The following is a 20,269-nucleotide window of genomic DNA, read 5'->3' on the forward strand; positions in this document are numbered from 1 at the left end:
AATATATGCCAATTTTAAACATAGCTATACAAGATGAATCAATATTCTTGAAATTAACTCAATTATTAAGAAAAATATAAATTTATATATAAATTTAAGCATTCCCTTTTTACCAATATTTATGCAGTTAATTCTTTAAATTGTGAAAAACTTTGTCCTGACCCTCACTTACTTTTAAATTATTGCTCTCATCCTCCACTTTCCTTTGGAGAAAAACCCTTTGAACTATTATTCTATATTTTGTGTCATCAATCACTCTCCTCCCAGTCTCTCTGGAATCCTCTGCCTTCCTCATTCCACTCAGCCTCTGCCAATGATTGTTTCTAAATTCAGTGGTCACTTTTCAGTACTCATCTTATTAATGTGTCTGCAGCATTGGTACAATTGATTATTCCCCTCTTCTTGAAGCTCTTTTTTCTCTTGGTCTTTAGGTCACTGGCTTTCTCTTAGCTCAATGACCCTTTATTTTCAGCTTCCTTTGCTGGTTCTGCCTCATCTTACCAAACCCTTAACATAGAAGTGCTCTAGAGCTTACACCTGAACTTACTTTTCTTTCTATGCTCAAGGTCTTAACAAGTCTGGTGACTTTAAAAGCAATCTATACACTGAAGACTAAGCAATTTATAACCTGGGTTGTTCCCCTAAATCCATACTCATTTCTAACTGCCTATTTGACATTTCAACTTAAAGATCTGATAATCATTTTACATGTAACATGTTCAAAGTTGAGCACTTGATTTTTGCTTGAAGACTTCTTCCACAGGCTTCTTGACCTCAATTAATGCTATCTCCATCATGACATTTGCTCCAGCCCATAGCCTTGGAGCAACTCTTGAAGCTACTTTCTCTTATATGCCATCTGTAATAATTTAACATCACCTCTTAGCATTGCCTTCAGAGAATATCCAGAAACTGACCATTTCTCACCATCACCACTTCTACCATTATAAACCAAGTCACAAACAACTGTAGCCTGGAGATTCTTGCAGTGGCTACCTCACTGTTCTGCTTTCAGTTCTCTTGCCCACTATCAGTTTCTTCTTAGTGGTCATGTCATTTCTCTGCTCAAAACTTGCCTCTATTTAGCTGGAGCAAGAGAGAAGTGAACTCCTTTGGTACCTTCCCACACAGCTGGGGAAGTTGGGTGCTTACTCACATGCTCTCCTCCTTTAAAGGACAAATTACAGGATTGAGGAAGAACTTTCTTGACCCTAGGCTGTCATACCTTGGGAGATGGTGACACAACTTTTGTCAGACTGTTCCTCTTATCTCCTTCAATGTGTCCAAACTTGGTTTTTGTTTGTTTATTTGTTGTTGGTATTTTTTGGCCCAAGAGAGTGCTGGAATATCTCCCTGGAAACCTATACTTCCATAAATGTTCTCTCATCTATGAGGAATTGTCCAAGTCAGTGTTCTCCAGGGGTTCCTGGACTGCAGGACAATAGAGGCTGGAGCAGGTTCATGGGCCACTTCAGGGTTCCCAGGGGGGGGGACTGAGGTCTGTCAGCCTATTACCTGGTGCCCAGGTAAAGAAGAGTCCTCCTGATCCCTTGGTATATGATGCTGGATCCAATAGTTCCCTCAAAGAGACTTTTGTCTGAGAATGGTTGCTAAATTTTGTTGTTGAGGCGGGGAGCAAAAAATGAGGGACATCTTATGCTGCCATGATGCTGATGTCCCTTCTAACTGCAACTTTGTATTTTAGCACTCCCACTTCTGTGACTTTCTTCTTGTCTCCAGAAGCCAACTGGGGAGGGATATTATCATACCTCTGAGGATAAGATGATAAAATTTATCGTACCTCTGAGGATAAAAAAGGATAAAATGCTAAAACTGCAATAAAGCAAGCAAACAAACAAACAAAAAAATTTAGCCCCACCAAAGTGAGTTAAAAATAAACAAAACACTGATTCACTAGAAATTACTGGTAAGAGATTTGTATTTTGAAATATCTGCTTGAATGAACCAGAAGCAAATAAAAGCAATGGAATGGATTATCTATATAAAAAAGGTATTATACTTAACGCAGTTTAAAGTGTATTACTCTAATTGTTTCTTAGAATGTGGGAAGGGCCCCTTGGTTAGGGGCCACAAACATTCAGTGTAATCAGGTCAGTTAAGGAAGACTCCTTGGTGAAAAATGTTTGAGCTCCAAGAGGAACTGTTCCCTACAAAGAAGTAATGTGGGAAAGCATTCTGAGTAGAAGTAAATGACATGTGTGAAAGCGAGACCACAAAGGACATGTATAGAAAGTGGAATTACTGTAATTTTCTGATGTTTTTTGACTCAGCCAGCGGACTTATTTTGACCATAATGATGTCTGAGAGGGGAAGTGTGTAGTGGTTTTGTGAGAGTGAGGAAGAATTGGGTGGGTTTTTAGTTCTGAGTCTCATGCTAACTGACTGAGTTCTTAGGTTATTCCATTTCCTCATCCGTAAAATAGAGGTTTATTGCATAAGTCCCTTTTAGCTTAAAAGTAATTTATAAATAAGCAATGAGAAAAGTAAGAATTCCTCTAAAACTTGAGAGTAAGAAATATCATGTAGTTTTTTTTTTTAGATAAAAATAAATCTAGCTTATTTATTCAACAAATAATCATTTAATGGCCATTATATACCAGACATGTATTCAATTCTGGGGTATTCTTGGGAAAGAGGGCAGACAAGGTCTTGCCCTACCACTGGAGTGTTTTTTTTTCCTCCTAGTTTTTGCTTTCCAAGGGTGATGTCTAATATCATTTATTTCTCACAGGTCCTTCCCTAGGTCTTGGGTTAGTCCATACCTGAGATTTACACAGTCCAGGAAAAATAAGAGCAATCCCTAGCTCTCTGTTTATGGCCATCACAACTGCCATTGCCTTTTGTCTGATCATAAGATATCTTTGAAAAGTGTCCAACTCTGTAGGTAGCATCCTTTCTTAAGAACCAAGTGTTGTTCTAGGAATTTTGGCCAGGCTCTGTTTGCCTCCATTTCCATAGGAACTCATTCAATGTCCTAGATCTTGTCCTTTTTATGATGCTGCCGAAACTGTGTAATTCAGATTGGGACTTGAACCCAGCCAAAATCAAGATTGGGACTTTAATACATGGTCTTATAACTGAGATCACATACCTGGTATTAAGAACTAATGAAGCTCAGGTTCTTGATGTCTCATTTTATGAATTTTCAGTGAGAGAAAAAATGATAGGTAACAAATGAATTTGAAGTTGTTGATATTTCTCAAAGCAATCTTGATTCCAGCTTGTGATTCACCCAGAAGAAATAGCAACAACTTCAGATATGCAGATGATACCACTCTAATGGCAGAAAATGAAGAAGAACTAAAAAACTTATTAATGAAGTGAAAGACAAGAGTGAAAAAGTTGGCTTGAAACTCAACATTCAAAAAACAAAGATCATGGTATCTGGTCCCATCACTTCATGGCAAATACAAGGGGAAAAAATGGAAGCAGTTATAGATTTTCTTTTCCTGGGCTCCAAAATCACTGTAGACTGTGCTGCAGCCATGAAATTAAAAGACACTTGCTCCTTGGAAGAAATGCTATGACAACCTCATAGAGTCAGACACGACTTAGCAACTGAACAAGAGCAACAGGAATTGAATTTATTTAGAGAAAAACACACTCCATAGACAGAAGAAGACTAGAGTGGCCCCAGGATATAGGGTTGTGAATTTTTATAGGGTGGGTAATTTCATAGGCTAATAAGTTGGAGGAGCAGTCCAATTATTTTGGGGCAAGGGGTGGGGATTTCCATGAACTGGGCCACTTTTTGACCTTTCACGGTTGGCCTCAGAATTGTCATGGTGCTGGTGGGTGTCTCATTTAGCTTGCTGGTGTATTACAATGAGTGTATAATGAGTTCAAGGTCTACTGGAAGTTGATTTCTCCTCCTCCTCCTTCTCCATCTTATACCTATTTGATTCTGATCAGTTATGTCATGTCCTCAGGCTATGTCAGTGGCTGTTGGTAAAGACTCCGCCTGCAGTATGGGAGACCTGGTTTCAGTCCCTGGTTGGGAAGATCCCCTGGAGGAGGGCATGGCAACCCACTGGAGAATCCCCCTGGACAGAGGAGCCTGGCAGGCTGCAGTCCATGGGATCTCAAAGAGTTGAACATGACCGAATGACTAAGCACACAGGCTGGGTCATTCTTTTGAAGGTTGTGCCCTGCCCCCTCCTATTTCACTATGAATAAGTAGGCCAGTATTTGCCACTTCACAAAACCCACCTTCATCCATCTCTTCAGTCTCTGGGAGTCAAGCTATCATGAGACTTTGAACTACCACCCTGCTTAATTCTCAAGGCGACATGCATGCTAAGTTGCTTCAGTTGTGTCCCGACTCTTTGTGACCGTGTGGACTGTAGCCCGCCAGGCTCCTCTGTCCATGAGATTTTTCAGGCAAGAATACTGGAGTGGGTTGGCATTTCCTTCTCCGGGTGATCTTTTTCACCCAGGGATTGAACTTACATCTCTTGTATCTCCTGCATTAGCCGGCATGTTCTATAACTAGCACCATCTGGGAACAGACTCAAGCCTACAGCGTTCACCGCATCCTACAATGGGCAATATAGTCCTTATCTTCTAGAGGCCTAAGGCTCCAAACTAGCGATCCAAGGATTGAATTTGACTCACACATGGTTTCTTCTCCAATTGCTACCATATCCATCACTCCCTTTTGATTTTCAACAACACAACTGAGCATCTATGTCATCGTTCTTTCACTGTTGCTTTTCTTACATTTGTAGTTCACTGTACAACTCCAAAAATCAGATTGTCTAAGTTTAAATCCAAGTTTTAGCTCTCCCTGCCGCCGCGGAGCCGCGCGGAGGCGGAGGCTCGGGTGCATTCAAGATTCAGCTCCACCCGTAACCCACCGCCATGGCGAGAGGCATTGCTGCTGGACGTGTTATGGACGTTAATACTGCTCTGCCAGAGGTGCTGAAGACCGCCCTCATCCACGATGGCTTAGCACGTGGAATTCGTGAAGCTGCGAAAGCTTTAGACAAGCGCCAAGCCCATCTGTGTGTGCCTGCATCCAACTGTGATGAGCCTATGTATGTCAAGTTGGTAGAGGCCCTTCGTGCTGAGCATCAAATCAACCTGATTAAGGTTGATGACAACAGGAAACTAGAGGAATGGGTAGGCCTCTGTAAAATTGACAGGGAAAACCCCGGAAAGTGGTTGGTTGCAGTTGTGTGGTAGTTAAGGACTATGGCAAAGAATCTCAGGCCAAGGATGTCATAGAGGAGTACTTCAAATGCAAGAAATGATGAAATAAAAAAAACTGAGTTCTTGTTTAAAAAAACACACACACACACAAAACAAACAAACAAACAAATTCAAGTTTTATCACCCATTAGTTGTATGGCTTGGTCAAGTTATTTAGCCTTTCTTTATTTCAGTTACCCTACCTTTAAATTGCAAATAAAAGACCACTGTACCCTAAAGGAGTTGTATTTTTTTTTTTTTTTTTTTACTTTATTTTATTAGTTGGAGGCTAATTACTTCACAACATTTCAGTGGGTTTTGTCATACATTGATATGAATCAGCCATAGAGTTACACGTATTCCCCATCCCGATACCCCCTCCCACCTCCCTCTCCACCCGACTCCTCTGGGTCCTCCCAGTGCACCAGGCCCGAGCACTTGTCTCATGCATCTCACCTGGGCTAGTGATTTGTTTCACCATAGATAATATACATGCTGTTCTTTCAAAACATCCCACCCTCGCCTTCTCCCACAGAGTTCAAAAGTCTGTTCTGTACTTCTGTGTCTCTTCTTCTGCCCTGCATATAGGGTTATCATTACCATCTTTCTAAATTCCATATATATGTGTTAGTATACTGTAATGGTCTTTATCTTTCTGGCTTACTTCACTCTGTATAATGGGCTCCAGTTTCATCCATCTCATTAGAACTGATTCAAATGAATTCTTTTTAACAGCTGAGTAATATTCCATGGTGTATATGTACCACAGCTTCCTTATCCATTCATCTGCCGATGGGCATCTAGGCTGCTTCCATGTCCTGGCTATTATAAACAGTGCTGCGATGAACATTGGGGTGCACGTGTCTCTTTCAGATCTGGATTCCTCAGTGTGTATGCCCAGAAGTGGGATTGCTGGGTCATATGGCAGTTCTATTTCCAGTTTTTTAAGAAATCTCCACACTGTTCTCCATAGTGGCTGTACTAGTTTGCATTCCCACCAACAGTGTAAGAGAGTTCCCTTTTCTCCAGACCCTCTCCAGCATTTATTGCTTGTAGACTTTTGGATAGCAGCCATCCTGACTGGCGTGTAATGGTACCTCATTGTGGTTTTGATTTGCATTTCTCTAATAATGAGTGATGTTGAGCATCTTTTCATGTGTTTGTTAGCCATCTGTATGTCTTCTTTGGAGAAATGTCTGTTTAGTTCTTTGGCCCATTTTTTGATTGGATCATTTATTTTTCTGGAATTGAGCTTCAGGAGTTGCTTGTATATTTTTGAGATTAATCCTTTGCCTGTTTCTTCATTTGCTATTATTTTCTCACAACCTAAGGGCTGTCTTTTCACCTTACTTATAGTTTCCTTTGTAGTGCAGAAGCTTTTAAGTTTCATTAGGTCCCATTTGTTTAGTTTTGCTTTTATTTGCAATATTCTGGGAGGTGGGCTAGGAGTTTTATAGTTTCTGGTCTTACATTTAGATCTTTAATCCATTTTGAGTTTATTTTTGTGTATGGTGTTAGAAAGTGTTCTAGTTTCATTCTTTTACAAGTGGTTGACCAGTTTTGTAAGTATTAACTGAATTAGTGTATGTGTGTTACTTAGAACCATACTTAGCACATCGTAAGTGCTTTGTAGGTGTTTTTGTTTTATATTATTTTTCATTATGCTTTCTTTATTATTACTGACCTGACTTTTATAAACATTTGAATGAGATCAATGGGCCAGATCTTTCCATGTAAAGTTCTTAGTGGGAATTTTCATCAAAGTAGTTATACTTTCAGCCGTGTTCGACCAACCTTTTTGGCCTTTAACAGCAACAAAAATGTTTAACTAGGTTCTTGGCAGTGAACAGAAAGGTCTGTTGGACTTTTTAGTGGGAGGAGGTGTGAGAAGAATCATCTTTCATTACTTTGATATGAGGTTAGTATAATTAAAAAAAAAAAAAAAATCACCCTATCACATTTTAGCAGACCAAAGAAAATGTACCCAGTTTCTAACTCTAAAGTCTGCACAGATTTCCTCACTCTGTTCCTTATGCATCACCAAAAAGATGTTTCTACTACATTGAGAAATTAGCTAAAATTTCCCCCATCTGTTTCTTAAGATTAATTGTGGCTTTTCATTCTGTATCACTTGTAACACAAGGTAATTTGACTAGCTTCTTCAAGTCTCAGGCTTACCTTGTTAGCTGGCTTGTCAATCATTCATTTTCTGTGGTGAGTCAAAAATATTTTTCACTTGGTGAATAAAATTTGGATATTTCATTTTATTGAACCATCTCAAGTTTCTAGAGTTGAATTGCTGATGTCTTGAGATTCTTTGCACCTGCTTAATTTTGAAATATGACCTTTACACTGCTTTGAAAGTCAGACTTCTAATGGGGAAGATTTTACTTTAATGCACATATTGGCATGTTTCATAGGTTCATAAGCTCTTTCTTTAATGTGCAGAGAATGAAAATAAATGATTCTTTGACAGCCTGTCAGTCAGAGTTTCATTACCTATGTACAACCATGTTCCTTAGGTAGAAATGGGAGCCAGGAGCAGCTGGATTTTTACTTATTGCTATGACACTTTGTACATATTTAAAAGGCGCTGTGGTTGTGGATATAAAAATAGGGTACTTACAGAGACCAGGAGACCTAATTTCAGAAACTGCCTGAATGATCCTGTGATGAAATGGGCAGATCTAACCTAACTTCTTGTTGCCTTATCTTTTGAGTAAATAAATCCCTGCTGCTATCCAGGGGAGAGAGGAAGGGCCTTTCTATCAGACTGTACCTTTTTCATTTGCACTCTTCTCCTTATGCAGCTTACTTCAGGAATGTGGAGACATGTTGGGGAGGTGGTGAGGAAATGGGGAAATTAGGGAAAGGGAACCATTTTTTAATCTGCTTCAGAATGAAAACTCCAGTGAGATGTGTCAGAGAACACATTGTCATTCATGGTGTTTGTAGTTGCTAGCTTGTTCCATTGCTAACCTGTGTCTGACTCTCTGTGTCCCCATGGACTGCAGTATGCCAGGCTTTCCTTTCCTTCACTATCTCCTGGAATTTGTTCAGACTCAAGTCCATTGAGTCAGTGATGCATTCCAACCATCTCATTCTCGGTCACCCCCCTTCTCCTCCTGTCCTGAATCCTTCCTATATCAGGGGCTTTTCCAGCGAGTCGGCTCTTCTTATCAGGTGACCGAAGTATTGGAGCTTTAGCTTCAGCATCAGTCCTTCCAATGAATATTCAGGATTGATTTTCCTTAGGATTGACTGGTTTGATCTCCTCACAGTCCAAGAGGCTCTCAAGACTCTTCCCTTGAGAGGACACATATAGTTGCTAACTAGCCAGGCCCAGAGACTAAGAAGTTCAAAAGAAAAGAAAAACACATTAATTATGATAGATGGGATTTTTTTTTTTTACCAAATTATTATAGTTTAGATGACCAAAAATAGTACACTTTTAACCTGTGGTTGAAAATAGAGATTGAGGTTATTCAAAGGCTTAGTGATTTTTCTCCTTAGATTATTTCTAAGTGTACCCACCACTTCATAAGAATCAGATGAACTTTCACCTTTAGTTTTGGCATCAACCATCTAATTTAATTTACAGATATTGCCTGCAATGGACTGAATGTTTGTATCCCCCTAAAATTAATATGTTGAGATCCTAACCCCCCCACCTCAATGGGGGATTTTAGGATAGGATTAGGTTATAAGAGCAGAGACTAAATGCATGAGATTAATGTCCTTATCCAAGAGACCTAGAGAGATCCCTCACCCCTCCTTCATGAGAGGTTATAGTTAGCAAGTGCTAAGAACCAGAAATGAATCAGAAATTGGGTTTATACCAGCCACTGAATCTGCTAATGCCTTGATCTTGGACTTCCCAGTCTCCAGAATTGCAAGAAATAAATTTCTGTTGTTTATAAACCACCAGTTTATGGCATTTGGTTATGGCAGCCCAAACAGACTAAAACATTGCCAAAGAGCTAGTCTTTCCTCCAACATGATGTATTTATAGTAATAAGAATAGCAGGCTCTGAATTATTTTATATTACTAGCTTCCTGATTTTATGTGTTTACTTAAGTTTTCTAAGCCTCAGATATCTTATTGTATTTAAAATGGGGTTAATAATTTTACTTTGCTGTCAATCAATTATTAGTAAACCTTTGTGGGAAAAAAGCTTGCAAAATATACTGTACTTGAATCATTTATCAAGCAGTGTCTTGAGAAGGGGTCAACTGAGTTACATATGAATGAGTTTAATTTAATTTATAGTGATTAGGGAATGATTTTATTTTAACACTCAGATTTTGAGATCTTTAGCCATCAGAGACTGCTGAAACCTACATTTTAATTAGTCTTAGTCAGGCATGAGAAAGGACAGAATTATCAAAAGAAGGGATGGTTTAAGCAATCCCTCTTGTCTCACCTGATCTGTAACAGTTCTCTTGAGGTTGAAACTGTGGCCTTGGGTAGATTTCTCCAGTTGCCCGGCCGGGCATTGTGCACAGGAAGACTTGCCATTAGTGACAATGACATCATCGCTTGTGGAGTCAAAGCAAGCCACCGGCAAAGAGCAGCACATGTTATCTTTTCTCTTTAAGCAGTTCCCTCTCTGAATGAGAAAAATATGCCTGCCTGCTGTTTCTTGTAGAATTTTTTTTTTCCTTAAAGACCAAAGAGTTTTCTACAGACAGAGTGGAAATTGGCATGGTGCACAGTCTCTTGGGGGAGCACCACCTCTCGTCTATGACTGTTACTTGGACTGAAGTCTGTTAAGGACACAGGATGTGTTTTAGCTTGGGTGTCTGGGGGCTGCAGTTCTCACACGGGAATAAATCACCGACCTTATGGTAACATGTTATTTGAAAATATATATTTTACAATGCACCAGCAGAAATATAAATCTCAACCTCACAATAGGAGCATAGAGATTGGGCTTTTTCACTCTCTCAATGACTTTATTTAGAGAAGGATTATCTTCTCTTTGTTTCAAACTGCAGTGATTTCGGCAAACATGCAGGTTCTGGAGGTTGAAACAGAGAAAGAGAATTGGGAGGGAGAGGCATGTTGAGCTGGCATGTGGTGTTATTGAACAGATTTAAAGGTATTTTAATCATAGGCCTTCAATGCTATTTTAGAATATGTGTGTTGCTTCCTAGCATGTCTCCTCCCTTTTGCTCCAGCTGCTGAGAAACAGGCAAACTAACACAGTGGATTTAAACTGAAAGTGTCAGTGTCTCAGTGTGTCCAACTCTGCAGCCCCATGGACTGTAGCCTGTCAGGCGTCTCTGTCCATGGGATTCTCCAGGCTAGAATACTGGACTGGGTTGTCATTTCCTCCTCCAGGGGATCTTCTCCAGGGATTGAACCCAGGTCTCCTTCATTGTAGGTGAATTCTTTACCATCTGAGCCACCAAGGAAGCCCATAGGATATTTAAAGACCCTGTATTTTTGATCCCAGGTGCTAATGATAAAAAATGCAGGATTCTTAAATACACTGCCTGGTGCCTCAGTGGTTAAGAGCCAGTCAATGCAGGAGGCATAAGAGATGTGGGTTCAATCCCTGAGTTGGGAAGATCCCCTGGAAAAAGGCATGGCAACCCACTCCAGTATTCTTGCCTGGAGAATCCCATGGACAGAGGAGCCTGGTTGGCTATGGTCCATCAGTTCAGTTCAGTCCAATTACCCAGTCGTGTCTGACTCTTTGCAACCCCATGGACTGTGACATGCCAGGCCTCCCTGTCCATCACTAACTCTTTGAGCTTCCTCAAACTCATTCCTTTGAGGGGTGATGCCATCCAACCATCTCATCCTCTGTTGTCCCCTTCTCCTCATACCTTCAATCTTTCCTAGCTTCAGGGTCTTTTCCAGTGAGTCAGCTCTTTGCATCGGGTGGCCAAAGTATTGGAGCTTTAGCTTCAGCATCAGCCCTTCCAATGAATATTCAAGACTAATTTCCTTTAGGATGGACTGGTTGGATCTCCTTGCAGTCCAAGGGACTCTCAAGAGTCTTCTCCAATACCACAGTTTAAAAGCATCAATTCTTTGGTGCTCAGCCTTATTTATGGTCCAACTCTCACATCCACACATGGCTACTGGAAAAAGTGTAGCTTTGACTAGACAGATCTTTGTCTGCAAAGTACATTCTCTGCTTTTTAATATGCTGTCTAGGTTGGTCATAACTTTTCTTTCAAGGAGCAAGTGTCTTTTAATTTCATGGCTGCAGTCACCATCTGCAGTGATTTTGGAGCCCAAGAAAATAAAGTCTCTCACTGTTTCCATTGCTTCCATCTATTTGCTGTGAAGTGATGGGACCAGATGCCATGATCTTCGTTTTTTGAATGTTGAGTTTTAAGCCAGCATTTTCATTCTCCTCTTTCACTTTCATCAAGAAACTCTTCAGTTCCTCTTTGCTTTATGCCATAAGCGTGGTGTCATCTGCATATCTGAGGTTATTGATATTTCTCCTGGCAATCTGGATTCTAGCTTGTGGCTACAGTCCATAGGGTCACAAAGAATCAGACAAAACTGAAGTGACTTATCATGCACGCACACTAAGAAGGAGTAAGTTTGCAAAACCATGTTTCTAGAAGAGTGTCCCAGTGATTAGAGAACTCCATCTCTGCAAAAGGGAGGAAAGCCCTCTGTCTTTATGTTAACTGAGCTTCAGAAGTCCGTGACAAGTAGCTCCCTGCTCAGATTAAGCTCATTGATTTGCCACTGACTTTTTTCCCCCTGAAATATGCCTTTCTATTCATGCCATCCTGGTTTCTAGTCTACCCAGTAATTTGTGCAAAAGAGGAATATCAGATATGCCTGATTAAGAATCTCTATTGACATTTTGCAGAACAGAACAGATTGGACCTATCTTCTTTCAATTTAAAGTGTTTGAACCTTCCTAACAGTTGTGACGCAATATTTATTCTTAATCAGCAACTGATTTCATGAGTCTGATGCCATGCAATGTATGTGACTGTGTTTTATTTATTTATTTTTTTTTTTGGTGACTGTGTATTAAACCATGAAAAGCTGCCTGTGTTATGGAGCAGAGCTTCAATAGGAGGCGATCAAGTCTTATCTGAGAAAGAGGAGCTTTGGGATCACGGAATGGATCACACTCTATTCTAAGAATATGATAAAATGGCTTAAGAGGAGGCCAAGGCTTTCCATTTCCAGGAAGGCCAGTCAAACTCACAGGCAGAAGGAATACTTTGAGAGTTTTATCTAGTGATAGTGGTGGTTGTGGCGCAGGGAGTTCAGAATTAGTGCAACAAAAGAGTTGTGGGAGGTTGGTTAGGAAGTAGCATTTGTGTGTGACTATCACAGGACATTGGAGAAGGAAATGGCATCCCACTCCAGTATTCTTGCCTGGAAAATCCCATGGACAGAGAAGCCTGGTAGGCTACAGTCCATGGGATTGCTAAGAGTCAGACACGACTGAGCGTCTTTGCTTTCACTTTTCACTTTCATGCGTTGGAGAAGGAAATGGCAACCCACTCCAGTGTTCTTGCCTGGAGAATCCGAGGGACGGAGGAGTCTGGTGGGCTGCCGTCTATGGGGTCGCACAGAGTCGGACATGACTGAAGCGACTTAGCAGCATCATAGGACATGGGCTTCCCTGGCGGCTCAGTCATAAAGAATTCTCCTGAAATGTAGAAGACGCAGAAGATGTGGGTTTGATCCTTGGGCCGGGAAGCTCTCTTGAAGGAGAAAAAGGCAATCCACTCCAGTGTTCTTGCCTGGAAAATCCCATGGGCAAAAGACACTGGTGGGCTTCAATCCACAGGGTCTCAAAGAGTTGGACACGACTGAAGCGACTGAGCACATCATAGGATGTTAAATACATTTCACCAACTTCTGCTTGTTTTCATATTGTTATTAAGGAGCCACAGGGAAAGGTTTGGGTAATGCACCTTTGGAGTTTGTGTATAGAATCACCTTGGGAGCTTATTAAAAATGCAAAGTCCTGTTTGCATCCTCCAGACTTTTTGGTTCAGAAGGTTGAGTGTGGAGCCAAGGAATTTGCATTTGAAGTGATCATTGCCGGTAATTTTGATGCAAATAATTTAAGTAACAGCATTACAATTTCTGAAGGAGAATAAAGCATCAATATTTTTATTGGGATTATAACTCATCACTAATTCACAAATATTCAAGAATAAAAAACAGGGAGGAAAATCAACTCTAATATCTTATTGTATAATTTGATTGTAAGTTATGGGAAGGTAGTTAACATTTTTTAAAAATTTTAATTGGAGGCTAATTACTTTACAATATTGTAGTGGTGTTTGCCATACATTGACATGAATCTGCCATGGGTGTACATGTGTTCCCCACCCTGAACCCCCCTCCCACCTCCGTCCCCATCCCATCCCTAGATGATTCAAACAAAATAAATTTTATTTAATCTTTAATATAGCAGAGTCAGTTCACATTACATCATTTTGCAGGGAGTGGAAAACAGGCTGAGAGCTGTTGAGTAACTTGTCCAAAATGATACATATAGAAATTATCAAGGCCGATTTAGGTTCTTCACTTTCCCCGTTAAAAATGTGCAAGTTTATCTACCATGACTTCCATTCCAATGTCTACAACAAACCTCAGATCTGTGTCTGCAGCCTAGATCTCTCTTGGGTGTTCTCCAGCCATGACCTCTTTGACGTCCTTACCTAGATGTTTTCCAATCATTGCAGGTTCTACATATTCTCAATTGTACTTTCTGTCTTCATCTCCATCTCTGTTTCTCCTTTGTCATCCTGGTGTTCAGTCAATAGGCTCTACCATCTACCTGTTGGTCCAAGCCAAAACTCACGGAGTTCTTTTTATTGAAGCCATTAAATCTCTCTTGATCCTATGTCTTGCTTGTCCTCCCTGCTAACCTGATAGTTCAGTCCAGCCTCATGTCTTGCCAGGTCTATCAGTTAGTGCCTGCCACATAACGCAAATTTCCCCATAACCTAGTGGCTTAAAATAGAAATCATTATACTTAACTTAACTTACAGTTATGTGGGTCCTCCAGGCAGTACTTTGAGTCTGGACAAGTTTGGCTAATCTCTGTTGGGCTTTCTCTTGTGTCTGTGATCTGCTGATGAGTCTGCTGGTAGCTTAACGATCCACCGCTCCCATAGCTATTGGTAGGTGAGCTCTCAGCTGGTTGACTAGAATGCTGAGGCTCTTTTCCCTGTGACCTCTCATTCTTTAGGAGCTTGGTCTCATCCTCGTGGTGGTGTCAGGATTCCAAGTGCAGTAAGAGAGAACAAGCCCCGGAACACAAGTACTTTTCAAGCCTCGGTTTGCATTATATTAGTGAATGCCATCCAGAGCCTCTAAGTCACTGTGCCAAGGTGACTGACCACTACCTGAGGTTGTGGGTAGAGAGGGAGGAATATTTCAGATCCAGTTTTGTCAACTTTTACCCTGGGACTTTATAATAGCCTCTTAACATATTCCTTAGTACGTTACTACGTTGTGCGTGTTAGTTGCTCTTTGTGACCCCATGGACTGTAGCCCACCAGGCTTCTGTCCATGGAATTCTCCAGGCAAGAATACTGGAGTGGACTGCCATTCCCTTCTCCAGAGGAACTTCCCAACCCAGGGATTAAACCCTGGTCTCCTGCCTCACAGGCAGATTCTTTACCATTTGAGGTACAGGGAAGTCTTAGGGGTTCCTTTAATCTTCAATACAGCAGTGATTGGTCTATCAGGCTACAATTTGCTTAAAACTTTACTGGCATACTATGGTTCTGAATGTTCTAAAGTCTAGCTCCTTAAATACTTACAAGGTACACTATGATTTGCTTTCTATCTCTTCATACTTTGGCTCTCTCCCTATTATATTCGTAATTTCTCTTGGTTACTCAAATAGCCAGATTCAGTCTCCCAGTGGAGAAGGCAATGGCACCCCACTCCAGGACTCTTGCCTGGAAAATCCCATGGACGGAGGAGCCTGGTAGGCCATGGTCCATGGGGTCGCTAAGAGTCGGACACGACTGAGTGACTTCACTTTCACTTTTCACTTTCATGCATTGGAGAAGGAAATGGCAACCCACTCCAGTGTTCTTGCCTGGAGAATCCCAGGGATGGGGAGCCTGGTGGGCTGCCGTCTATGGGGTGGCACAGAGTCGGACACGACTGAAGTAATTTAGCAGCAGCAGCAGCAGCAGCAGTCTCCCAGCATACTCACATTGGTCTCCTTTTCTCTCCCTATCTGAAATGCTTTTTTACATTTCCCTCCCTTCCCCTTCTTTGTTGAACTAACATAATTATCCATGAATCTGAGCTTAAAAATCCTGTCTTCAGGCCTTCTTTACCTTCTGTGGATGTTAACACTCATGCCTTACTGTAATTATGTGTTCAAAGTCTGGTTTTCCTGTGAGAGTGAGAGTGTGAGCCTTGTGAGGTCTGGGACCATGTCATTTTACCTAGCACTGAATCTCTAACATACAACACAGTGCCTAGTGCATAACAGGTGTTCAGTAAATATTGATCAAAACAACAAAACACCCCTGACTTGTCTGATTTCAGAACTCTTCTTCCTATGACACAGTGAAATAGACTCAATTTGCTGATCCTGCTTCTTTTGCTTATAAACTTAATTTACTTGTGTTCATGTTCTAAAAATGATTTTAGTAATATAGGGGGAAGGCAAATCTACATTTTATATTTATATATAATAATACATATGTGCTTCCCTGGTAGCTCAGCTGGTAAAGAATCCACCTGCAATGCATGAGATCCTGGTTTGAGTCCTGGGTTGGGAAGATCCCCTGGAGAAGGGATTAGGCTACCCACTCCCATATTCTTGGGCTTCCCTCATGGCTCAGATGGTAAAGAATTCACCTGCAATGTGGGATACCTGGGTTCAATCTCTGAGCTGGAAAGATCCCCTGGAGGAGGGCATGGCAACCCACTCCAGTATTCTTGCCTGAAGAATCCCCATGGGCAGAGGAGCCTGGTGGGGTCCATGAGGTTGCAGAGTCAGACACAACTGAGTGACTAAGCACACACACAATACATATAGAACAATATTATTTATTTTTTGCATTTGGCTTTTTGAACTACACAACTTTGAACAGTATAGGTCCACTTATACATTGATTTTTTTCAAAAGTAGTAGTACTGCATTATTTGCGTCTGGTTGAATCTGTGAATGTGGAGGAACTATGTATGTATGGAGGGCTGACTATAAGTTATGCATATTTTGGACTGCATGGAGGGTCAGCATCATTTACCCTGTGTTGTTTAAGAATCAATTGTATATATTTAATAAAATTAGTAATTAAATTTAATAATTTAGAGAATTCACACTACTTCTTATTCAGGGGTTAACTGCAAATGACATTTTATTTCAATGGATTTTGCTTGCATCCCAACCTCTTTGAAGAGAAAAATAAGAGTGATTTAAGGTGATAGGGATTGGACCCTTCCAAAGGGAGCTTAAATAATTTCAGGCATCTGAGAGCAGTCTTACCCATGTTACCTAAGCTATGGTCTATTGTGGCCTGGACATTTTCCAGGTAGGTCAGTATCATGAAGATTGACCAAGGTCTGCTCTCTAGAGGTCATTCAACTCTGGAGGCCATTCTAAAAGTAATGGAAAACCTACTTGGGAAATAAAGTTCCAAGGCCTTTGTGTTCCTTGGCTTACATAATTTCAGAAGTTTAGCCTGTGACTTGCACATTTTGTGTTAGGTGAAGCTGCCACATTGAAGCTCACAGTAGATCTGATAACTCTGTTACTATAAACAAAAAACCCAAAAAACATTTTCAGAAGTCTTCTCTGGATGCTAGAGAAAATTGTCAGATCCAATATTTTTTTTTAATCAAAATTATCTTTATTACCATGGAAAATTAAATCACATATAATTTATAAAAAACTATTTAGTTGGAAACCTATAGAGTGGTTTTCAGCCTCTCCGTATATGCTTTACCTTCCAGGAGTTCTCAGCTTTCTTATCAGTGAAATGGGGACATTCATAATCTTATACTATATAAGATTACTATGGAGCTAATAGAATATTTTTGAAATAACTTCATGCAAGATAAAGTGGTATTCATTCATCACATATTTTTTGAATTCATATATTTCACACCTTGCAATAGGCCCCAAGGAGACATATAAAACTGATCAAGAGTCCTCGTTCTGATTGAACTCACAGTTGAGGGAGGTGACAGATGAGGGCAAAATCATAATACGAGCTGAGTGAAATGACAACATTACAGGTGGGGGAGCCATTAATTCTGTCTGGAATGTTCACAGAGGAGAAGATTTTGATGTGGGCTTGGAAGACAGTTAAGATCTCACCAGAGGGAGAAGACAAGAGGGCATTCTAATCAGATATCTACTTAAAATTTGTAACAGGAGATCACTCTGTTTTTAAAACAATGCTAAGTGGCAGGAAGATACCCAGAAGGCATATAAAAAAGCTTTAACTGTGAGTTTTATTTATTTATTTTTGCATTAAAAGAAGACAAGTCAAAGTCATAAAACAAAGCAGCATCAAAGACAGCTGAAACAGAACAATAAGAAATGAACATCCAGTGGAGGAAACAGTAATCTGTGACATTATGTAGCCCCTAAACATGCATGAAGGCTCTGAGGCCACCCCCAGAAACTTCATGAATCAGAAGAAGATGCTGCTGTCTTATTTCATGATCAGACAAGTGAATATGTCGACCGACCCAGAGATTTAAAAACAAATTAAAAGTGCCTAAAAACAATATTTGGTCAAGGATACATTCAAATGCTTTTTACAAAATAACTTCAACAACAGTTCATGAACTAAGCAGAAAAATGGGAGAATAGCTGAGTTCTAACTAGAATTATTATCAACATTCTGTGTCATAGATGTAAAGGGCCATTACTCCTTTATACTCTCTTAGTCATTTGGCCAGGGGTCTTCTGAGATGGATGAGTGTTCCGATTTAGTTTTAAAGATTTAAATCTGTGAAAGACAAATTCAAGAAAAAAAATATTTTCAAGATAAAGAATTCAGAATCTTAGGGCAAACACACACATATGCACACAAGCTCATTTCCCACTTCCAGACATATTAAGTTAAATATCAGACATGCTGTTTAAATTATCCAGGTGGACCCTAGTGAAAGTGTTAGTCATCGAATGGTGTCTGACTCTTTACAACCCCATGGACTGTAGAATACCAGGCTGCTCTGTCCCTGGGACTTCCCAGGCAAGAATACTGCAGTGGATTACCATTTCCTTCTCCAGGGGTTCTTCCCAACTGACAGGATCAAACCCACATCTCCTGCATTGGCAGGTGGATTCCTTACCACTGAACCGCCAGGGAAGCACTAACTGTTCACTTTAGGATAGTCAAGAAGTGATTTAGGATGGAGAGAGCTGAAAACTTGTTTCTCCTTCAGAAATAAGTATTTCCAAGTTTTCTTTGGAAATGAGTAGAGGGGAGAAGGAAGGCCGACTAACACCTTATTTTACTGGCTTAAAGTCTCGGAAGTGCTGGGTCAATGGAGGTGCTGACCCAATACTGGGTCAGAGGTGTACTAGATTTGTTCCTCATATAACTGTGTTGTCAAAACAAATGAGGTTTGAGAAAACACTGGACAGCTGAAACAGTGAGGTTCATATTTATATATTTACCTTTAAGTCTTCCCCACTAAGCTAATCCTCTTAAAGTTTCTTTTCTTTTCTTCTACAAAACAAAACATTTTTATTTGGTCTATCAGAGCCTGAGTCTGGAAACATCCATGGAGAATCAGCCTGATGGTACGGACAATTGATAAAATAGTCTCTGTGTCGAGTCGCCATATGTAGGGGGTTAAAAAGACTCACAGCCCAGAGTAAAAGCAGGAATATAAATGGAGCCCAAAGTGGAATCTAGTGCTTCTGGTTCTTCTCCAGGTGTAAAATACCACCCCTCCACACCCAACCCCATCCACGCAAGCCCCGCGGGAAGCGAGGGGTCATGCACAGGGCCACCTCCTCCCTGGGGGTTGCTGGGCAGTGAGACCCAGCAGCTCAGGAAGCAGTCCCAGTCATCTCCCGGCAGACACAGCTCAGGGCTGAGCAGCCATAGAGAGGATGCTGGCTCGGGAAGACCACCCCCTGCATGTGCCTGGACAGGGCCAGACAAGGACTGCTAGACTCTGCTCCTCCCGGCTGGTCAGGAAGTGTCGAGGAGAAACCATTTCACCAAGTGCAGGGCTGAGCCTGGGCTGCCTGACCTGCCACCCCAGCCCTAGCCCAGGGCATGGCGTTGATCCTGGCTGGTGCTCCAGGATCAACTCCACTGTTAATTGCATAGTGTCCCTTCCCACCTCTGCTCGAGCCCATGGTTGTCAGGCAGCTGCCTCCTGGAACACTGCTGGGCTTATGAGGGCTTGGTGGGGAGAGGAGATGGGATCTGGGGGTAAAGTGGGGAGAAGGCTTCTGACCTCCTGCCCACAAAGGGGTGGTCCTTGCTCTCACCTGGGGTTTTGGTCTCTGCCCTTCACAAGGGGGTGGTCCCAGCTTTGATCCTAGGGTCTTGGTCTGACCTCTCAAGGGGATGGTCTCTGCTCTCACTCTGCAGTCTTGGCCTCTGACCTCCCAAAACGAGGACCTCTTTGTTATTCTAAATAAAAGAAGTTGTAGCTATCATTGTTAAGCATTTATTAGATGCCAGGCCCTGTCCTGCCCCCACCACCTCCCCTGCGCCTAGGGGTTTCCCTTGTAGCTCGGTTGGTAAAAAATCTGCCTTCAATACATGTAAATCCATGACTGATTCATGTCAATGTATGACAAAACCCACTACAATATTATAAAGTAATTAGCCTCCAACTAATAAAAATAAATGGAAAAAAAAAGAATGGACAATCAACCAAGGCCCCCCCCCCCCCCCCAAAAAAAAAGAATCTGCCTTCAATAGAGGAGACCTGGGTTCAATTCCTAGGTTGGGAAGATCCCCTGGAGAAGGAAATGGCAGCCTACTCCAGTATTCTTGCCTGGAGAATCCCATGGACAGAGGAGCCTGGTAGGTTATAGTCCATGGGGTCAAAAGAATCAGATGTAACTTAACGACTGAAATAACCAACCACCACCAG

The 20,269-nt window shown here is 41.2% G+C and overlaps 1 pseudogene; it reads left to right on the plus strand.

Annotated features, from left to right (window-relative positions):
• Window positions 1–4,820: 4,820 nt before the first annotated feature.
• LOC136163227 (small ribosomal subunit protein eS12 pseudogene) lies at window positions 4,821–5,273 on the plus strand (annotated as a pseudogene).
• Window positions 5,274–20,269: the final 14,996 nt, after the last annotated feature.

Source organism: Muntiacus reevesi, chromosome 1 (assembly GCF_963930625.1).
Source record: "Muntiacus reevesi chromosome 1, mMunRee1.1, whole genome shotgun sequence".
Taxonomy (NCBI): domain Eukaryota; kingdom Metazoa; phylum Chordata; class Mammalia; order Artiodactyla; family Cervidae; genus Muntiacus; species Muntiacus reevesi.